Source organism: Ursus maritimus, unplaced genomic scaffold (genome assembly GCF_017311325.1).
Source record: "Ursus maritimus isolate PB19 unplaced genomic scaffold, ASM1731132v1 scaffold_20, whole genome shotgun sequence".
NCBI classification, from domain to species: Eukaryota; Metazoa; Chordata; class Mammalia; order Carnivora; family Ursidae; genus Ursus; species Ursus maritimus.
Window position 1 is genome coordinate 41741206 of NW_024424453.1, and position 18720 is coordinate 41759925.

Consider the following 18720-nt stretch of genomic DNA (forward strand, 5'->3'; position numbering starts at 1 on the left):
TCTTTTTGATTCTGTGTGGGCTGTGGGAACCACCTGTTTGACTTTGCTTTAGGGGTGCAAATGTGGATTCCTCTGCCGGGGACCTTGTGTCAGTGGTATTTTTTTGTGTGTGTGTGTGTGTGTGTGTGTGTGTGTGTCTTCTTCTTCTTCTTCTTCTTCTTCTTCTTCTTCTTCTTCTTCTTCTTCTTCTTCGAGTGCCCAGGCTATACCAGAGCCCAGCATATTATAAGTGCTCCATATACTTATAAAATGAAGGAACACAATGTGCTGATTCTTCCAGAAAGAAATGGAAATGCACAAAGTTTAAAATTGATTTTCAAGTCCTAGTCGCCAGCAAGTGCATTTGTGAAGGCTGGGGAGTCTGCTGAAGATCTGTCTCCCAGATGACCACATACTCTATGTGCCCAAATGTGTCCCCAAATGCTGTGGTCATTCCCAGCTTGAGTCCTTTTTCCAAGCATTTTCTGGGGCCTGGTATGGCTTTTTCATTGCCTTTCATTTTTCCCAGTGCTGTACCACCCATGAAGCCTTCTCAATCTACAGGCCCGTAATTGTCTTTCCTCTTCTAAAGTCCTGTATCACTTAGCACGTCTGCTTTTATTCACCTTGTATTGATTAATATTTCCATGCCACAGGTAAAAGTGCAGGGCATGGGACCAGGAGACGCACGTTCTTGCTCTAAGTCAGCACTGACCAGCTCTGAAATTACGAATAAGTCTCTTAATTCCCTGGAACTAATGCGGGAATTTGATGAATCTGGCCCTCAGTTACGTTTCAACATCTGTGCTTAGTGATTGATAGGGTCTGTCTGAAGCAAGGTTCTGTAAAGATTTCTAAGGCAGTCCTTGGGATCTTTGGGGAAGAGTCTAACTGGCAATGGTTGTTGTGGCCAGAGCAGGAATTACATCTAGCACTAGACCTAGGACTAACCCTTAGGAGTCTATGTACACATGCCTCTCCTTTCTAAGATCCTAATATTATCCTTGTCTCATACATCTTGGAAAGATCTACAGCATTTAGCTCTATGTCTTGCACATAGTAGTTGCTCTACGAAGATATTTTGAATGAATAAATGAATACTTTAACCTTGAACAATTCTGAAAGCAAGCCATTTAAATTAAATCAAAACATGCTGACAGAAATACACAGATTCCTTTTCCAAAGCATATTTTATCAAGACTTTATTTTTACCTCACTATCCTAAGACTTCAAATGTGGGTTTCTCTGGAAAGAATTCTGTATGTCCAATGTGATGATGAAAAGCTTTTAAATGCCACTAGAGGGTTATAGCCATATGCTTGATGCACTCCCTATGATTAGGCAACTAAGGTATCAGATATTTCTTTTTTTGCATGGAACATTTATTTTTAATTTTTTTAATTAACAGTTTTATTGAGATATAATCACATACCATAAAGCTTACCCTTTTAAAGGGTGGGATTCAATAGTTTTTAATATTTTCATAGAGTTATATATCCATCACCACTATCTAATTCTAGAATATTTTATCACCCCCAAAAGGAGCTCCATATTCGTTAGCAGTTATCCCCAATGTAACATACCCCATTCCGTCAGCCTCTAGCAAGTGTTCAACTACATTCTGTCTTGATGGGTTTCCCTGCTTTGGACATTTCATATAAATGGAACCATACTATGTGATTTGTGTGTGTGTGCGTTGGACTTCTTTCACTGGGTATGTTTTCACGGTTCATCCATTTGTAGTATGTCATGGATCAGTACTCCATTTCTCTTTATGACCAAGTAATATTCCAGTGCATGAATATACCACATTGTGTTTGTCCATTCATCAGTCAATGGGCGTTTTGGTTATTTCCACTTTTGGGCTATTATGAATAATGCTGCTGGAAATATGTATAGGTTTTGTATAGACACTTGTTTTCTATTCTCTTGGGTATATACATAGGAGGAGAATTGGGTCAGATAAGAAATCTTGAACTTATGGAAGAACTCCCCAAATTGATATCAGAGGGATATACAGGTATCATCATATTTTAATTATATTGTTCCCAAATGATAAGTTCTAGCTTATCCCTCTCCTTTTATAATCAAGCAACTTAGTGACATACGTGGCCAGCAGCAAGGACACTGAGGAGGAAATTGGGTGTGGACTGTGAATAGAATGAACTAACACAAATGGGAAAGCCTCACCATAACTCTGATCCACATACCTTGAGATCATGGTGCCAGTTTCCAGAAATCAGTGGGACAAGAAATGCCAGGAAAGGAAGCAGTTATGTCAGGAAATAGGTCCTGAGCTGATACGCACAGACAGGCAGATTCCAATCTTTGGGTGATTTGTTAACAATTCTTCCTCTTTCTGTTCCTTTGCATTTTCTTGGAATTTCTACTTTTCCTTCTCCATCTCATAGCCAAATTATTTTTAATAAGAATCTGGGAGCAAATTTCTCAGTGGAGAGCAAAACCGTTGGGGAGACTGGCTGTGACACAGACCTGTGGGATATTCCGAGCTGTGTCCTTTCTGGAATAATACCAACTGCACGGCATTGTTTTGAGCAATATAAGATAATAAATGAAAAATATCCAAGATGGTGCCTAGTGTATAGAAGATTCTAAGTAAGTGTTTCGGGTGCCTCCTTTTCTCTTTAACACGATGCAAATTTGGGTGGTCTAAAGAGCAGTAAGCTCGTAGTCAAAAGATGTGGATTAAGGTTTTAGTTTTGCCTTTTGCTAGCTTTATGAATTTCAGACAACTCAGTGTTAGCCTGAGTTTCTCTGACTTTAAAATGCAGACAATCATGCCTCCTTTCCCTTGCAATTGCCTACCTCCCAAGACTCTTAAGAATGTATGAAGAAGTGCTTTGTAAATGTGTGAGTGTTCTATAAATGCGTATTAATAGGATTTTTTCCCTCCATGCTCCCGACAGGTTTCAAGCCTTATTCATGTCCTCACTGGCAACGAGAGATCAGAGGGGAAAAGAACACACCCAGACTTCAAATATGTGAACTGCCACGGACTGCTCGCCTCATTCATTCTATGACAGATAGATTCAACAATATTTGTAGACAAAACTTTTCTCCTGATTTCTGAAACTCACGCCTGGTATAAATGTGATGCTTCACTGAAATGAAGGTAGAATCTTCCAGTGTGGGGCAGTAGAAAGTGCCTAAGTTTCACAGAGATGCCACAGAATCATTGTGGAACTGACAGAGGTCAAGAGTACCCAGACTCCATGTAATTTTTACTATTGACCTTCCATCCGGGCATTTGATGCCAAACACACGCCCCTACATGTTCAGTGAATGCTTTATTTTTTAGGGAAAAAAACTTTGAAGAGGGAAGCCTAATACTTATGGCTTTAGATCGCTTGACAACACAAATTCTAGCTTGCTTTCCTGAGCTATAGAATCTGTCAAACTAAAAATTACACTCTAAATGGTCAGGAAGGTAGAAGTCCACAGGAGAACTTATATTTTGCCTCACAGATGCAACCCCACGTGTCTTAGAAAGCAAAGGAGAAAATTGAAGCAGTTCCTCACACTGGGAAGAACCAATTTTTGGCAAGCAGGTGTATGGGTATGTTGGACCATAGCAAACATTCTAAGGTCCGGGCCCTGGCATCATATTGCTGAGTGGTAGGTGGTATCAGCGATAATGCGTCTGGCAAAGAGCTCCATGGTATGTTTTGTTCCATTTGGATGCATTTTTCTTCATGGAGTCGCATATAGGCCTGAATCTCTGTTGGATGCTTAATACCAATTCAGATCTCTTTCTTATTATAGCTAAGTTGGATTCTGTTGTTGATGACTAACAACCCCGACCAAGAGTACTTCGTCATTGCATCTCTAGGAGGGTGAAAAGAACTACCGGTTCAGATTTAGCCAAACGTTTGGAAAAAAGTAAAAAGAGGGGTCATTTTTTGAAATTAGTTTTATGTAACCTTTATATTATGAAGCTGAGAGAGAGAGATAAGAGGTTTTTTTTCCCCTACAATTATAGTCAGTTTAGTGCTATATGTGTGCAAGGGTTATACAGTCATAAAATTGTTTTGGGGGTATCATCTATTTTTCTTTAATATTTTCAAATCTTTCTTCTAAATCTGTTTTCTTCAAGTTAAGAACAGCAGTTGCCTGCCAAAAGCTAATAAGGATATTTTAATTAGTGTTAGGAAAGCCTCCCAATTGGCAAAGACAGATATTTTAAAATTATGATTTATAAAATTAACATAGTGTTAACCGTATTTTGCCTTTCTGGGGACTTTCTGCTGGAGAACTGTTAGGTTTTCAGGCTCAGGCTCTTAAGGCACTACGTTTAAATCATGTCTTGAGTCTTAGAAGTAATGTGAGAGGCAGACACTTGTATTTATTTTAGTCAAAAGAGCCAGTCAAAGGTCATGCTAACAACTAGCTATTGCCTCATTCTTGTGAAAGAAGAAGAAATAGAAGGAAAGAAGGAAGGAAGGAAGGAAGGAAGGAAGGAAGGAAGGAAGGAAGGAAGGAAAGGAGGAATCCTCATACTACCCTCCAGTTCCAGCAGCTGGACACTTGTGCCATTTCTTCTAAATTGGAGTCCTGTTTACTCTTACTTAATTTCTAGACTTTAGTCCTTCTTTAAACCTGATCACTTTGCTAGGGAACTGTAATCTGTTGAAGAACGTCAAAGATGATCTTCCTGTTTCAATGCTTGTTATGTTCTCTAGTTAATTAATTCATCTGTGGTAGAGACTACTGCTTACTTTACCCCAAACTGCTTCCCCTTGGTGGTTGAAAGAGTAAGACCCACCTCACCCTCCCGCCCCTCACAAAGATATCCAAGATGTCTGCATCCTAATTTCTAGAACCTGTGAATATGTGGCAATGTGTAGAAAAAGGAAATTTCCAGATGTGATTAAGCTAAGGATATGGAGATAGGAAGATTATCCGAGATTACCTGGCTGGGCCAAATGTAATCACTGGGGTCCATATTGGAGGCAAGCAGTAGGGTCAGGGTAAGAGAAGGTGATGTGGTGACAGAAACAAGGTCCGAGAGAAAAGTAGAGACTGGAGAGGAGGAACTGCTGGCTTTGAACGGGAAGGAAGGTGTCATGAACCCAGGAATGCAGGCTGCCTCTAGAAACTGCAAAAAGCCAGGGAACAGAGTCTCCTCTCGAACCCCCAGAATAAAGGCAGCCTTGCCAACACTTTGATATTAAGACTTCTGACCTCCAGAATTTAGGAATAAAGTGTGCTGTTTTATTCTACTAAATTTATGGTAAGTTGTTAGAGCAGCAATAGGACACTAATACATTCCTCTTGGGTACACGGTTGGACTCCATTTGCCACCTTCGCCTGTGGCTAGATGTATCCCTGCACCCGAGTTCTGGCTAATGGAATGCAGCAGAACTGAGATATATCACTTGCAGGCCAAGGCAATAAAATCCTTTCTAACCATCCTCCATGATCTCCTTCTGCAAGACACATGAAAATGATGCCGCCGGGGATTCTAGGACTCTGTGAGAGGCTAGAGCCAGAACGTGGAAAGATCCTTCTCCCCTGAAACTCCACATAGAAAGTAGCCCGCCAAAGAATGACACTGAACTGACATATAAGCAAAAAATAAAGTTCTAATATGGTCAACCACTGAAATTAAGTTACGGATGCTCTTTACGCTATGCACTGACTACTGCATCATCGCTGGGGACCATTGCTGAAAACATGTGACTACCAATTAACCCGTGAGCTGGACCTGGCAATAGGAGGCTCCTCACCCCCTCCCCTGTCCTTGGGATATGCGTTCTGCTTGCATTTCCTGCTCCCAGAGGCTGCTGCAAGGACACAGCCTTGACTTAGGGATGTGATGTTGAGAGTATCTGGACACTATACATGACTAAACCCAGTTGACACCTCTTTATAAACTTTAACGATTTGGCAGGCAGGTGCAAGGATCCAATGTCTTGCTTTTGCCCATGACAGGCTTCATATGTAAGTTCCTTTGCTCATTAAACCTGCCACCTACCCACTTGGTATAGCCCGCCCCTTTGGTCTCTCCCTGCCCTCCAAGTAGAGGGGCTGGTTGCAGATTACACCCAGGAACCTCCCAACCAAAATCATTCAAGCAATAAATCAGTAAATATTTATTAAGCACCTACACTACACCACCTCATAAACATGATTTCTGCCCTCATAATATTTATGGTGTTCTTAGACATCTTTCTGCTTACTTAATGAAAAACTTCCCGATAGCTCTTATTAGCACTAAATTATGTGAAAGCCTATCATCTCTGTGGTATTGGTGGTGGTGTATAAAGAAAAATGTGAAATGATGTCAGTGCCTGGTTAATCATAGATTAGGAACTCCCCTGAAGAATAATAATAACTCCTATTAATCAAGCTATGGTAACTTTACAATAAATAACCTGAACATTTCATTGTTTTAAGGCAATGGAAGTCTTTCTTATTTGTTTTTGGTTTTGTTTTTCTCTCCTGAACAATCCTCTCTTAGGTGAGGCTCTTTTGGGTAGCTATCATGCCAGAGTTGACTCAGGGACACATTTATTTCCACCTTGGTGCTCCAAGGCTCCTTGGGCGTGTGCCAGTCAAAGATGGAGTTAAGAAAGTGGGAGAAAGGTATGCCGGTGTGGTTAACCAGCTAGGACCAGGGGCGAACGAATCACTTCCACTCACATACCATTAACCAGAACTGGTCGTTTCACTAGCTGCAAGGGAGCTGGGAAATGTAGTTCCTGGTGATCATTTTCCATCAATTCCTGTGAAAGGGGGAGCCTGCCCCACGGGTGCTCACCGAGCCATCCCCGCCACATCACCGTAGTCAGCCACTTTAGAAACATCTTCTCACTTAAACTCCTTCAGACATTATTGTAATTTCTCCTAATTTATAGCTGAGGAGTAAGTCTCAGAAAGATTAACTAATAGTTGTGCAGACACGATAGGGAGCAGAGCCAGGATTCAAGGAAGTTTTCAGAGCACTTTATATCCTGAGAACTTCTATGTCCTACATGTAGCAAAACCAAAAAATGAAAGAAATAGACAAAAAATTGAAGCAGAACAGAGACTCGCACCTACATTTTGTGTCACAGAGATAGATGGCCCCGCACATTTGGAAAGGATTATTTCTGGTGTTAGGGGACGGGAAGAACTTGGAGGCTGAGTGCCCCCACGCTTTGTTTGAAGTGCCGAGGACATTTCTTCCTTTACCTGCATGACCCCAGGAGCTTGTCCTGTCCTCACAACAGGGCTGCTCCCTGTTGCGGAAGCTCTGTTTGTGATTGAACCTCCTACCATGGTCTTCACATTGTCGATATCCTCCTTGGGAATATTAAAACATGAGATAGTTTTCATGCTGAAAAATAAAGCTTCATCCAGGTGTAAGCAGTTCCTTAGCGTTTTGCTTTGGGCTCCCACGCCCTCATAGCAGTGCTGAAGGATCACGAGGCTTCCCATAGGCTGCCCCCTCCCCCCCATCCTGCTCCTACCCTGGAGAAGAAGCCAAAAGAATTCAACCGTTTTGTTTTTGGGCGCCCCACACCGGATGATTAGCTTGACTCTTATCTTTGAGCCAAAAGAAATTGGAAGCACTTTTGTGATGCTCGGTGTCTGGTTGTAGAGAAGGGGAGGCTTTTCCTTTCCCAGAAGCACTCTCTCTGGGATGCCTTCATTAGCTCTGCCAGGCAGAGATCACTGTAGCTGGAGCTTGTATCTGATTGCCCTGGGCCGCTTTGTGTCGGCCTGGCTCCCGATCTCCACTGTTAGGCAGAGCTGGGGTGGTTAGGGGCAATTTTACATCCAGGCTGGGAGGAAACTGTTACATAATGGTAACAGTATTTCCTATTTTCCCCGCTTTAACTGCTGCCTGTATTTGACTCTACTATGTGGTCAAGGCAGTGAGAAGAGGAGAAAACAAAAACAAAAACACCTTAGTTTAAAAGCTGATAAAGAGAAGGGGACAGTGGCAGGAGAGTAAAAAAAGAAGAGACTGCCCCATGTAGAAAAGCACACTGATGTGCCTAAAGCCAGGAGAGCACAAGTTCTCCACGCAATCTGCTAGAAGCATTTCTCTCTGTGGAAATGAAAGGTTGTTTCTGAGGTACAAAATGCTTTACTTTTTCTGGAAGTGTTCAAAACACTAACCAAAGGATATTTTCCTGAGTGGGGTAGTAGCTCGGACTTGAGGAAGAGAGGAACTTGGAGAGCAGTCCGTTCTGAATGTTGGTGGTCCCTCAGGATCTCAGATGAGAGACGAAGCCCGTGTTAGGATTCTCCAGAAAGAAAGAAAGAGTGTGTGTGTGTGTGCGTGCCTGTGTGCATGTATGGGTGTGGGGGGAGAGACAGAGAGGTTTTAAGGAATTGGCTTACTAATTGTAGAGGCTGGCAAGGCCACAATCTGTGGGGTAGACCAGCAGGCTGGAGACCCAGGGAGGAGTTAATGCTGCAGCTCAAGTCTGAAGTCAGTCTCGTCGCAGACAGAATTCCCTCTTGTCATGGGAGGAAAGACTTTTTTTTTTTTTTTCAACTGGTTAAATGAGGGCTACTCACATTATGGAGGGTAATCTGTTTTACTCAAAGTCTACCGATTTAAATGATAATCTCATCTAAAAATACCTTCCCAGAAATTCTAAAATAATGTTTGACCAAATATCTGGGTCTTGTGGCCTGGCCAAGTTGACACAAAATTAATCATCTCAAAGTGTTTCTGCAAGATTCATCCAAAAGATTGCTGGTTTTCCAGAGGCTCTGCCCCTGTCCTCTGCTTTTCTCCCCCTAGTGTAGGGGTCTGGGGTGTTGGTTCTGACTCTGCCACCTTAACAGGAGAGGCCAGCTTTTGTAGGGTTTAATGCTTATATAATCTGAGTGGCCGTCTTTAAGAAAAAGAATAAAAACATATAAAGTATGTCCATATTTTATCTCAGATGTTGCTGGTAGAAGGGGAGAAACGTATAAACACTTTGGAAATCAGCTAGGCAGATTTTAATAAAAGTAACTATTCATCTACCCTATGACAAAGCATTTCCAAAGGAAGTGAAAACTTCTGTCCACAAAGAGACTAAACAAGTGTTTTATAGCAGCATTACTTAAAATAGACCCAAACTGGGAACAACCCAAATCTCCACCAAGGTGAATAGATTAAAAACAACGGTACATTCACACAGTGGAATACTACCCAGCAATGGTGAGGAATGGATTAATGGTACACACAAAAACATGGTGAAATCTCAATTTGCTGAGCTAAAATTCCATACAAAAAAAGTGTACAGTGTATCATTTTGCTTATATGAGGTTCTAGAACAGGTAAAAAACTATAATGGAAGCAGAAAAGTAGTTTGCCTATGGCTGGGGTAGAAACTGACTGACCACAAAGAGGGCACAAGGAACTTTCTGGAATGATGAAAAGGTCCTAAATCTTGACTACAAAGGAGGCTACTCTTGTCCAGATTTGTCAAACTCATTAAACTGTACATTTTAGATTAATGCATTTTATGTAAATTATCCCTGAAGAAAGTTAACTTAAACAAGTTATAAAGTAAAGCATAAAAGTGGATATTTATTAGAATTAATTAAGAAATCTCAGCAAATTAAAAAAAATGTTAAGATGAAAATTAGAAATATCTCCAAATCTAGAAAAATATCATATTTTTATTACTATCATTATATCTGACAATACCTCTATAATACATTTTCCTTATGTTTTTGACTATATACTCTTTAATCACCTTCTCATACGGCAAAGGTCTTGAAATTTGTCTCTAGAAGACCTCGAAAGTTATTGCAATATTTCCTATGGCAGGAATTGCACGAAATTTGCTTTTCTATTCTTGCTACTTTAGATGAGTTTCTTGCAGCTTCTCAGGGCATTGTTGGTCATGTCATATCTGTCAGTTCTGATGCAGTTTTTTCCAAGAAGGTGCTTCCTGCTCGGGAGTAGCCTTGGGTGTCTTAGGCAATTGACGTCCTTTGGCATGAGCCCTGAAGACCACTCAGCAACTGGCTCAGCTCAGTCAAGTCTTCACTGGACCCTGCTCTTGCACTTCTCAACCCTGAGAGGCTAATACTGGAGGTGGGGCAGCCATGAAACCTGAGTCCCAGTAGTCTCTAGGGAACAGCATCGCCTTCAGATGCTTCCCTTTGGAGTGAAGGAAGAGCCCAGTTGCTCAATGCTTGTATAAGATGCAAGACATCCTTGTGGCTGAGAGGATGTATAGCTCGTGCTGCCAGCCCCAGGACCACTTCCAGGGCACAGAAGTCACCCCCAGACTGGGGTATTGCTCAGTGCCCTTGGCACTGGATGGACTATAGCGTCCTGCCCACACCCTCAGAGAGAAGCATGCTAAGCCTGAAGCATCATTAGCATACACCTAATAGCTTTGTGACCTTGTTTATGCTAATCTCAGTTTCTTCATTTGAAAAATGGGAATATGATGATAATAATAATCCGAAAGCATTGTTGAGAATTAAATGTATGTGAAGTGCTTACCAGGTCCACAGTAAACACTCACCGACTGTTAGTGCTTGGATGACCACACACCTTCCAAACCTATTGTTTCCAACTAATCTCAATGTTGAGCCTCCAACTCATGAATTTAACACACCTACAAGGTGAAGAGCTCCACATGGAAGTCCAACGGACATTTTGATGTCAACATATCAAAAATAAAACACTTAGTCATCCCTCTAGAACTTTCCACCTTTGGTCATTTCTTCTTTGTTCTTCAGTTCATCTTCTTCTTTGTTCAACTGACAACACAGTTCTCAAGTCGCCCAAGACAGACACCTGAGGAATCACTTTAGATCAGTGCTGTCCATTAGAAGGGTAACACAAGCCGCGAACGTAAGCGACATGTGTAATTTTAAAATTTCTAGTGGCCACATTAAAATGGTAAAAATAGCCAGGTTTTATTATAATTTTATTATTATTATTAATTTTAATAATACATTTTACATAACCCAATATGTCCAAAAATTATCATTTCAACATGTAAGCAATGTACAAAGTTATTAATGAGCTAATTTATATGAGATTTTCATACTGTCTTCCAAACTAGGTATGTATTTTCTACTTACAGTACATCTTAAATTCTATTAGCCATTTCTGAAATGTTCATTAGCCACATGGCCAGTAGCCACTGTATCAGGCAGCACAGCTTCAGACTCTTCCCAACTTGACCCTCTACCCAACACATTCAATTAATCACCCATTTTCACTGATGCTAGATCCTCGTTGCCCTCACATTCTCACTTTATTCTTTCACCTGTCATAGATAAGATTTTTGGCCCTCTGAACTGATGTCTCAGTCTTATAACCAATTTCCCTTTCTCGCCAATACCACCCTTCCAGCCTCTCTCTCTCTCTCTTCTACCATTAGATCCTCCCCTGGTTAGAACACATCCAGGATAAAGTGCTAAGCCCTTAGTTTATCACACGGAAGCTGCTATATAGGCCAGGAGACATCCCAATGGTTCTGTCTCCTTCTGCTCTCTGAAACACTCTTCCTTCGAACATCATGGAACATTTGAAATTCTCTCAACAAATATTTACTGGTCAAAAGAAAATTCCTTGACCTCAGTGGATGTCACATTTACATATATATGTGCATATATCTCCCTGCCCCTTTCATGACAGGGCCCTGGCTCCTTTCCCTTCAGAGCTCAATTTGTACAACATTGTCCTCTGACCAAGTCATTCTCCCCACCTCATTTATCAGGCTGCCTGGCCCCATGTTCCTATACTTCTCTCTTAATAGAACCATTAAGATGTTCATTACACTGTTCTCTGCTCGCTGAGTTTCCCACTTCTTTAATGTCTCTTACACTTTATTGAGTAAAGACAACATCTTATTTAAATTCTTTATTTAAATTTCTGTCCCAGGACATTGGCATAAGGCCCAGCACATCATGGATCCTCAATAAATATTTTTTGAGCCTATAACGGAAACCTGAAATGACCCTGAGTCCTATCTAGTTTCGTTTTTTTATCAATAAAACCTAACGTTAGTATTTTAAAAAGTGAAATTAGTCACTTCCTCCCATTATTTAACAAAAAGGACACTTCTCATCCTCATTTGAGAAGGTTAACTAAAAAACTGTAGGAGACCATTTAAAATGTTTTCAGAAACCATACTATACAGAAAGGCATCTCAAAAGAAAATAAAGAAGCATTTACATAAGAAAATCTGACAATAGTATATTTATGTGGGAGTATTCCGGGCTCCCAAGATTCTAGCCAAGAAAAATACTAGCTTGTGTTCTTGTCCTGGATCTTGTTATTTTAATAAAAAGTTTTACTTTTTAATCAGTTTTGTAGCATGTTGCATGAACAGCAATGTGTTCCTCTTTTAGCCAACTGATTTATATAAACTTGGATTCTTTAAAAAAATCATACAGAGGTATTTTTCACTTTACGAAAAGATTCACCTTACCATGTCTCTCCATTTAGGACTCACTACATGTTAAATGTGATTTGCTTTATTAAAATATAGATGCATAAAAATTTTCAGAAGTAATAACATTTTAAATTACTTCAATATTTTAAAACACTTCTCAAAAGTCCTAGACTCTTGTTACATTTTCACATAATTTTCTGAAGTTGGTAAGGCAGTGATAATTATCTAAAGCACGATGACAATAACAATACCAAAAAACATTAACAAATAATGGTAGTGCTGATGGCTAATGCTTATTGACCATTTACCATACGCCAGATACTATCCTTAAAGTTTTTTATATAAGGACCTTTTTAATCCTGTCAATGACTGTATGGGGAATTTATTACTGATGTCCCCATTTAACAGGTAAGAAACCAAGCCCTACTCTACTGAATTCCTTTCGGTTTCTCATATTGTGTGTGGATTGAATAGTATCTTTAAAACAACATGTCTAGGTCCTAACCCTTGGTACCCAGGATGAAACAATCCTGGACTTAAGTTAGGCCCTAAATCCAATGACTGGTATCTTTATAAAGGGAAAAAAGGGATTTGAGACACAGAGACATGGAAAAGAATCCCATGTGAAGACGGAGGCAGAGTTTGGAGTTTTATGTTGCCATAGCCAAGGAAGGCCAACAATCACCAGAAGCTAGAATTTGCAAAGAAGGCTTCTTCCCTGCAGCGTTGGAAGAGCATGGCTATGCTGACCACCTAATTTTGGACTTCTGGCCCTCAGAGCTATGAGATCTTGAATTTCGGATGTTTTAAGCCTCCCTGTTGTGGTAATTTAGTATGGTAGCCCTAAGAAATCAATACATTGGCCATGTGCCTATCTGCTGCAGATGTTTATATGTGCTTTTCCCTCGAACTCTCTGTCTAGAATGCAGGAAGGAACGAAGAAAGTTCCTCTTTCAGTGGACTCTTACCATAACAGTACTGCTTCACAAATAATCACGAAACCTTGGTGACATCCAAAGATAAGCCTCTATTTCTCGTACATCCGCAAGTTGGCTAGGACAGCTTTGCGGACCTTACTTAGGCTCTTTCACGCAGTGGGAGGTTGGCTAGGGGTCAGCTGATATAAATCCAATTGTTTGGGCAGCTCTGCTTCAAACTGTGGGTCCAGGACACTTGGTTCTTTATGGTGGATTGGGTTCAGGTCATTTCCTCATGCCACTCACCTTCCTTAGACCATTACCCTTCCTGGGGTGGATTATTCTTACTTAAGAAAGGGTAAGTGGAACTGTGTGGTGCCTCCCTAGACCCAGGCCCTGAGCTGTCACATTGTCAGTTCTTCCCATATTTCATTGGCCAATGCAAGTTACATAGAATTAAGGGGAAGGGTCATACACTCCATTGAGAGGTAGGAGTGGGAGAAGAGAAGAAGTAGATATTTTTGACCAAATTTAACCTGCTACAGACATTTTTGGGCTTTGTCTCACTCCCCTGCTCCCATGTCTACCATCTTCTACTTGCATTTCAAGGAGCAGTCTAGATATCACCATCCCCAGGAGACCTTTCCAGCAATCCAAATCTGAGTTAGGTATTTCTCCTACCTTATACTTTCCCCTTTATATTGCTATGACACTGGATATAATTCATATTTAATTATTTGCCTTTCAGATAGACTGCAAGCTTTCAGAGGGCAGGACCCAAGTCTCTCTACTTCATTGTTTTCCCAGAGTCTTGTCCAAAGTCCACATGAATTTTGAATGGAAAACACATTCTTAAACTGTTCATCCATAGGTTTCTTCCTAGTCTCACAAATGTCCACAGGGCATGAGGGTTTGGGCAATGCTTTCAGCAGTTTTCCCATAGGTGGCTCAGAAAAAAGGTCTTGTCTCTGGTAGAGCAGGTGGCTTGAGAGATTCCTTCACTGAACTCTCTCATTTCAGAAACAGGTATCTGGATGTCCAGAGAGATGACATGATTCTCTGCAGGTCATCTAACTAGAGAAGGTGCCAGGCTTGCTGTATCTAAGTAACACATTTACTTAGCAGCTTTGCCATGTGTTCTCACCCATTCCTATCACTGGTTAGGTGGTGGATCAAGGTCAGAAAGTAAAATTCTCACAACTTAGTAAATCAAGACCAAATAGTAAGAATCATGTGGTAGATCGTGCTGGTGACAGTTATTCCTTAATCTAGAGGATGGGGAAGGATTATTTTTTAATTTTATTATCCTTTTAGACCACCACATCTGTCAGTCAGAGATCTAAGAGGAAACAGGATTCTTCTCAGATGGCTTGAGTGGACTTTACAGACGTGTGAGCAGAGTAAAGGAGAAACCATCAGAGACCAGCAGTGATGGGGAGCCATTACTTCCCATGGCAGATTTATGCATTAATGGCCTCAAATAATTTGCCCTGTAACATTCTCTGCGTGATAGTCAAGTTTATGTGTCAACTTGACATAATACCTGATACTTGGCCAGGCATTATTCTGGGTGTGTCAGTGAGGATGTTTTGGGATAAGATCAACATCTGAATCCATAAACTAGGTAAGCAGATTGTCCTTCCTAAGGTGGGTGGCCCTCATCTAATCAGTTGAAGTCCTGAATAGAACAAAAATGCTGACCCTCCCTCGAATTTCAGGGAACTTCTCCTGCCTGATTGCTTAAGCTGGAACATTGGTCTTTCCTGGCTTCTGACTCGAACTGAAATACTGGCTCTTTTTGGGTCTTAAGTCTATCAGCTTTTGGACTTATACTGAGAGCTGTCCTGGTTCTCAGACCTTCAGACTGGGACTAGAACTGCACCATTGGGTCTCTTGGGTCTCCAGCTGACATATACAGATATTGGGACTTCTCAGCCTTCATAATCACATAAGCCAATTTTTTATAACAAATGTGTTAAATACATACATATGTATCTCTTATTACTTCTCTGGAGAACCAGACTAATACACTCTGACTCTGACCCTCTTGCCTCCCTCTCATAAAAGCCTGATTACATTGGGCCTACTCAGATAATCCAAGATAATCTCCCCCAGTATCCTTAATTTCATCACAACTGCAGAGTCCCTTTTGCTATATAAAATAGCATATTCACAGGTTTTGGAAATTAGACATGGACGTATGGTGGGGGAGGTTATTCTGTTTACCACAGGTTCTCACTGGTCCAGAGTGGACAATTTCTTCATCTCTGAACTAAAATCTGTGGTTAGAAAGATGAGGTGCTCTGACTGGCCGTCTCTGAGACATATTATTCTCATACCTTTACATTAGGGGAAGTAAGGAAAGTAGCCCGAGCCTGTGGACTGAAAGTGGAGACAGTTTGGTTCTCCACAGGCAACTCAGATTAAGGGGAACTGAATTCTGGGAAGGCAGCAATGAGAGATCCTCTACTACTTCCAATCCCAAGGTGCCCTCCAGGCTCCTAGGACTATCGAATGGAGAAAGCTCTGGCTTTGAAGTCAACATACTCCTGCTTTAAATTGTAGCTTACCACTTCAGAGATATTTGACCTTGAGTGAGTTACTGAATGTCTTTAAGCTTTAGTTTTCTCCCTGCTAAAAAGAGAGATAAAAATATCTCCCTTGGTTAACTATCATGTTGACTGAAGGAAATCAGGTATATTAAGTGTCTAGAAAATGAGTGCCCCATAGCTGGCATTCAATAAATGTAACCTCCTTCCCCTTTCCATTTCTTTTCTATGACATTCGGAATCTAAAACCCCACAAAGTGGATTTATAGAACACAATTCCTGGGAGCTCTGTTGAACTGAGGTCATGGTGATTTCCCACCTGGCTCATAACGTGACAACTTGTAGATGCTGACTTCTAATGGATGGATTTGAGAAACCAAAATTAAAATGCAAGGAGTTCATACTTCAATTTCTGACTGACCAAAACAGATTAAAGGTAGCAGCTGACACCATTAGCTTCCAGATAATTTAGGAGAAGAGAATGTGAAGAACAAAATGAACATCAGAAGGTAGGAGAGAAGGGGTGCCTGGGTGGCACAGCGGTTAGGCGTCTGCCTTCGGCTCAGGGCATGATCCCGGCGTTGTGGGATCGAGCCCCACGTCAGGCTCCTCCACTATGAGCCTGCTTCTTCCTCCCCCACTCCCCCTGCTTGTGTTCCCTCTCTCGCTGGCTGTCTCTATCTCTGTCGAATAAATAAATAAAATCTTAAAAAAAAAAAAAAAAGAAGGTGGGAGAGAAAGTCCAGGACAGTTTCAATATAAGCCTTTCTGAGAGCAGGGCACAAATTTCTGTGATCCCTGAAATCCCTTCCCATCCTACAGGTCCATTATTATCAAAGTCTATTACTTATGTCCTGGATATAAATGGCCCGGCCATCTTCCAACAGGGCTGATCATGAAGAGTTAATTAGTATGCAAGTGTTTTGTAAATATACAGCACTCCGCAAAGGTTAAGTAATAATATTAGGGAAGACCTGTCTTAAATTTTTTGCTACTTTTCATCAGTGTTTATGCATAATTGTAATTAAAACATCGGAAAGGAGAAAGAGTTAATAGCCAAAGCAGACTGGGCATGTCGATAAAAAATGTGGGAAAGGAAAGCAATGTATAGTGTGATAAACATATGGAGGTGGGGATTGAATAGTATTTATCTTTGGACTTGGAAAGAACTGGCAGACGGAGTTACCAGGCTATGATTATTCATTTCTGACAAATGATCAAGAACAGGTGAGAGTCTACATGTTTCGAAGTAAAACTCAAGCACCCACCAGGCCTCACATCCTGGGTCCATCTGACCTGGAAAGCAGATCAAGGTCAGGACGGTCAGTACTTGGTTAGGAGATGGCCTTGGAACTTAACGGTGTTGTGGTATTTGGGGACCCCGTGGTGTAAAAGAAGGAGCCCATGCCTAAGAGTTGGGATTCTAGGAAGTCTTGCTCAAACACTAACTGTAAAATCTTGAAAGAGAAACATTGCTCTCTGAACTTTTTCCTCATCTGGGAAGCCAGGTGGCTAAGATTAAAGGATCTGAAATACACCTTCTAATACAAGCAGCCTATAATCCTAAGAGAAAAGTGGTTTATGAAAGACTACTTATTCACCATCTATGTCTCAACTCAAATGTCTCCTTCTCCGTGGTTTCACCACTTGGAATTCTTCTGTTAAACTCCTGTAGCAAATTGTGCCTTCGATCCCCTCGTAGAAGGCACACTTTTCATTAGGGCTATTTTGGTATTTAGTATTTCTTATTTCTTATTTCTCCAACAAAATTAGTTATTCCTTTGGCACAGGAAACCTGACTGATAGACATTTGAACTATAGTCCATAATACAATGCCCAGCACATAATAATGTTTAGTTAGCATTGCAGAAAACTGAGTAGGATGTTACCCGTTGTCTCAAAACTGACAAGTTCCCACACCTGGAGACGAAGAAACTCCAAATACCAAACATTCTGCTATCCTTGATCAAAAATGAGCATCAGCCCTCCTTCAGACAATGAGTAGAAGACCATGAAAGGAGAAGGGAAACATGGGAGAAAACAATGATTCAAGTCAGGAATTGGCATAATGGAGGTTGTGAAAATGGTCCCCCTGCCTTGAAAACAAGCGGATGAAAAAAAAAAAACAAACAAATCTTACATAAAAGAAGATGGATAACTGCTAGAAACAGCAGGTTTTTATTTCCAGTTAGAGCTATTGTTAGGATTGGGGCACCTGGGTGGCTCAGTTGGTTAAGCGTCCAACTCTTGATTTCAGCTCAGGGCATGATCTCAGGGTCGTGGGATCAAGTCCCATGTTGGGCTCCCCACTGGGCATGGAGCCTACAACAAACAAACCAAGAATTATCGTTAGAATTAAACTGTTGATCACCTCCACAACCATCTCAATTTCTCTATTTGAACAATGAGAAAAAAGACTGGAGAGATATCAAATCCATGATGTGACATGACAAAGATGTGTATTTCCCTTGAGCCAAGTGGACACCAATGGAGGTTGCCAATTTTGAGCCAGACTATAGACACCTTAATCAAGACAATTCACAGAGTATCATTTCTTATTACTGATTTCTTATTCCTTACTCATCTTGAACACAAGAATTGTGAATTCTAACTTCTACACTAAAGCAGTTATGATCCAGGAACTACCAAGATGTTGGAAAGATCATTGTACAAATGTACAACACTTTAGTAGAAATATATTAGTAGCTTTCCTCTTCTACTCCTGAATTTCTTACAAAAGTAACAAAGGAAAAAAATATAAAATTAATTTCAGCAAAACTACAAGTATAATCTGTGGATTCCAAAAGCCTTGCAGGAAAAAGAAGCAGTTCAGAGAGTGATGAGCTGGCCGTAAAGGCAGAAATCAGAACATACAATAGAAACACACTCCCTGGGATGCCT